General features: G+C 39.7%; 1 non-coding gene across 1 annotated transcript; it reads left to right on the top strand.

Annotated features, from left to right (window-relative positions):
- The first annotated feature begins 1,002 nt into the window (after window positions 1–1,002).
- LOC121983583 lies at window positions 1,003–1,108 on the top strand. The gene has a single exon (XR_006112617.1). It is a non-coding gene; the product is annotated as a small nucleolar RNA R71 (small nucleolar RNA).
- The last annotated feature ends 3,708 nt before the right edge of the window (window positions 1,109–4,816 follow it).

The raw sequence follows: 4,816 nt of genomic DNA, 5'->3' as shown, positions 1-4,816 counted from the left end.
TGACTTTATGGGGGAATTTGAAGAGTCCCTTCAACTTTCTTGGTGACCTCCTCTCCATCCCTGTTCTAGATCTGATTGGGCATTAGGGGAGAGGGCTCTTCCCCTAAGTCAGGTCCTTTTTGAGTAATGATTTGGGGGTCTCCCACAGTTTGTCCACTCCTCAGCTCGATGTGGTTGCAGTGTTCCACTGGGTTTATATCTGGCTTTCCTGGAAATGTTCCCTATGCTCTTGTGAAGGATTGGGATATCTGAGCTATCTGGCTGTCTTGCATCTTTTGGTGTTTCTCAGAATTTTTCATTCTTTGAGTCAACAGCTTAATCTTATTCTTCATCTCTTTTTGCTCTGAGAGAGATTCCTCTAGCATCTTTTCAATTCTAGATAATTGTGAAGGTTACTGTTGTTGATAAGTCTGTTGTCCAGATGAGTAGCTCTGCTGCCCAGGTGAGTAGCTCTGTTGTCCAGGTTGATAGCTTTGTTTTGCTGGCCCTTGGTCCTGATTGTTCCGGTATGAGAAATTCGGGTGATTCCTCCATCTTGGATTGTATGTGTTGGAGTACGGATTATTTTGTCTTTGGTTGTAGCTGACTATCACATCGCACTGCTCAAGTTGGTTTATCTGTGCTTATATTAGCCCTACGAGGCAAGTATCTTTAGCATGATCCGTACTTCCGCAAGTTTCGTAAACACAAACTATTGCATTGGTCATGTTGTTGTTATTTCCCATCGCCTCAAACTTCTTGGTCAGAGCGTCCAGTTTTGTAGACATGAGTGTGACTGCATTTACGTCGAATTTTCCTGACGTCTTTATTGGATTCCCTGAGAAAGAACCACCAGATCTTTTAGTTGCCCACTGATGGTGGTTATGTGCCACATTTTCTATGATCTTTTCGGCTTCATCAAGGCTCTTGTTCATTAGCACTCCTCTTGCTGCAGAGTCGGGGGATACCTTTATGTGATAGTTGATTCCATTGTAGAAGGTGTGTAGAACCAACCATTTCTCAAGGCCATGATGGGGGCACTGCCTCAGCATACTTTTGAATCTATCCCAGGCTTCAAATAATGATTCTGAGTCAATCTGTTTGAAGCTAGCGATCAAGTTCCTCATGTGGGCAGTTTTGCTCGGTGGGTAGAACTTGTCTAGAAATTTCTGCTCACATTGCTCCCAAGATGATATGTTGTTTGTTGGAAGGGAATTTAGCCACTGCTTGGCTCTGTCTTTCAGGGAAAATCCGAAAAGAAACAATCTCACTGATTCTGGAGGAACTCCATTCACTTTCATAGTACTGCATATCTCGTAGAAAAGCTCTAAGTGATGGTTTGGATCATCGTGCGGTACTCCTTCGAATTGATTCTGCTGAACCATGTGGATCACTGTAAGCTTGATTTCAAAATTGTTGGTTTCAATTGGCGGTCGAGTGATACTAGACCGAACCCCTAGTGCATAAGGTGCTACATAATCCTTCAATAGTTTGTCAATCATCTCTGAAGATTCTTGTGCTGCCTGAAATGCTTTCTGTAGGTTTCTTCTTCTCAGGAAAGTCCTATCAATCTCTGGATCGAACGATAGAAGTTGTCCTGAAAGATTAGCTCTACGCATGCAAAAACAAGATATGGAATAAAATGCAGAAAATAAAGGAAAATAAAAATAGAATTATTTATCTCTAAAATGCAGAATGTTAAGAAAAAGGAAAAATAAAGGAAAAACTAAGTCTAGTCTAATCTAATTGATTCTTGCTAATGTTATAGACGCAGCCCCCGACAACGGTGCCAAAAACTTGTTATGTTTCCGTAAGTGCACGGATTCGTCGTTAGTAATAAGATTATCGATCTCACGAGAACTGGTTATAAGCGTTAGCAATAGTTCACCTAATATTAGCTAAACTATCGATGGTTGTGAGTTATCTAAAGAAAAGAGAATAAGAAGCGGAAACGAGGACTAGTGAAGAGAGAGTAATTTACTTGGTTATGACGAGTTCTACAAGTTTGGTTTCATTGTGGTGGTATTAATGTATCAAATTCTTTTCTTTACTCATTATCTATCAACATGCATTTGCCGAAAGCTGAAGTATCTATTCTTAGGTATTAAATAAAGAAGATCCCTATGAAATCCTGTTACGTTTAACCCCTGTCACTAGGGCGTCTCGGTAGATCACAAGGACACTACTCTAATTAGTGTCACTAAGGATAGAGATAAGGAGCTTAGTTTGGTCTCTTATTTCCTTGTGGAGGAGTTGTCTCTCCTTTCAAGGAAGTACCCTAGATATCCGTGAACGGGTTACCCCTGTCACTAGGACCCCTCGGGTGTACGATCTAGGATGTTCTCTCTATGAGATAGACAATTCCTACACAATTAATTAACACGATATAGAGATCGAGTAGTCGAAACAAAGCACGCGAAATCATCCAATGAAATAGAGGCAAAAGTATGAGTCTTACATCAAACCAATCCACAACTACTCCCTCATCCTAGAACAAAGATTCTACTCCATAGACGCCGGAGAAAAACCCAAAGACATAATATTAAGCATACAATTCTCAAACAAGAAGATAGAAAGAGAAAAGACGCTTATCCAACGACGACGTGTGAACTTTGGATCCAATCTTTTGCTTTTAGAGTTGATGTGGTGATAAAGGATCGCTGGGCGGATGTCCTGGACGGCGTAGAACAACACCAAGTCGATTCTCTTCCTAGCGGCTCGCTTCCCGGCTCTCCCCCCTTGAGGAAAAGGGTTAAAACCCTTTTATAGGCTAGGGCGCGGCTGCGGCGGCACGACCATGTAAGGATGGCACGACCGTGCCCTTTCTTGTCTCTGGCTACGCTGCACGATCATGCCAATTGGCACGGCCGTGTGAACCTGGGGCTCAACTCTGGGGACACGGCCGTGCAGGATTGCACGGTCGTGTACTACTTGGCTTCGGTCATGAGGGGCACGACCGTGCAAGTATGCATGGCGATGTACCGATCTGCCTCTAGGTTGGCCGCATGGCCGTGCAAGGTTGCACAGCCGTGCACTTTCCTTCTCCTGTCTGGCCACACGGTCGTGCGAAGTTGCACGATCGTATTCTCTGGCTCGTTCCGGTGCGTCGACAATCGCTGTTTTTGCTCCGAAAGTTGTCCCTATCAACACAAAACCAAAAAAAGAACAGATATCCAAACAAAAGAATATATATGATGAATACATGATAAAAGAGGTGATTATACAAAGAATATGTACGTATAAAGCAAGTGAATGTGCGTTAAAAACATGCATAAACTATCATAATATTTACGCACATCAGTGACAACTTGAAAGGACTTATTTATTGGCATGCCTTCGACATGCAGATTATGTAGGATCAACTACAACTCTTGCACTTGAGTCGTTACGATTTTGAAATCAATTATCTTTAAGTGCAAGAATTTGCCGACAGTAAATTTCTTCAGTCTGACATCTTCTATTTTATACTTCCTTTCGAGAGATTCTCATAACTCCTTTGTAGTTGACATTGGATTATGCACGTTGTATAACATGTTGTCCAAGCCATTAAAGACATAATTTCGATATAAGAAGTCACTATGTCCCTAAGCATCATATGTTGCCCTCTTATCTATATTAGACTAATCTTGAGACATGGAGGGGGCATCTTCACGGAGGAACCTCGTAAGGTTTAACGTGATTAGGTAAAATAGCATCTTTTACTATCACCTCTTGAAATTAGTATCTGTAAACTTCTCTGATTTCTCGCCATACACCGGTGGAAAAGGAGTTGTCGATGATGAATCTATCAAGATTGCACGAAAATTCATCTTAAAATTATTGGATCTGGTGGTGATGGTACAATCTGAGTGTGGATAGAATGATGGTATAACACTGCTTAGGCGAAGTCGATGTTAGAATTGGATTTTATCTTTTTAAGATGAATTTGTACTCACGGAATACGACAATCGTCTCTCAAGATATAACAACTTTATCTTACGAGAGCAGCACTGTAAATCGTAATACATCTAAACTAAAAAAAAATTCTCAAACTCTCCAAATGTAAGTATAGAATACAGTACTTACTTTGCTTTGAGTTGAAATGAATGAAATAACAAAGGGAGGTGGGCTTATTTATACTTCATAAAGGATTAGAAGAACTTGATTCAATTAAATCTCATTTGCAATGTTGAATTGGATGACCCCTTTCTAAAAAATACAAGGTCTCTTGAAATATTTTATATTTTGAATTATATTAAGTCATTCAAACAGACATTTATACATTCTCATTTGAATGTATCCGATTTATCCCTCTTATTCTAATCCAAATTAAGGTGGCGTTTGATTTAGATGTTTGAGAATGAGGAAATGGATTCATTCCCAAACCTTATGTTTGGTTGATGGAAATGGAATCAAGATTTTGGAATGAAATCCAAAAACTTGGGTATGGATGAAACTCACCTCCTCCCTTAGGTTTTGATGGAATGAGAATAAGAATTAGAATTAAGTTTTGGACGAAAATACCCTTAATATATTTATTCATTTTTTTTTCATTTCACTCTCTCTTCTTGTTCTCTCTCATAATACTTTTTCTCTCTTTATTCTATCATCATATTTTTCTCTCTCAACGTACGTTCTCTCTCCTTATTCTCTCTCATCACACATTTTATACCATTTTCTCTCTGTATTCTCTCTCATCACACACTCTTTCATTATTTTCTCTCTCTTCATTCTCTCCTATTTTTTCATCATACTTTCTCTCTTATCATTCTGTCTCTCTCCTCAATCTCTCTTACCATACTCTCTCTCCATATTTTATCTCATCATACTTTCTCTCTCTTAATTCTCTTCCATCACA

This window comes from Zingiber officinale, chromosome 5A, assembly GCF_018446385.1.
Source record: "Zingiber officinale cultivar Zhangliang chromosome 5A, Zo_v1.1, whole genome shotgun sequence".
In the NCBI taxonomy this organism is placed as follows: domain Eukaryota; kingdom Viridiplantae; phylum Streptophyta; class Magnoliopsida; order Zingiberales; family Zingiberaceae; genus Zingiber; species Zingiber officinale.
Note: the sequence above shows the minus strand (reverse complement) of the source record. Positions and strands in the feature narration are given on the sequence as shown.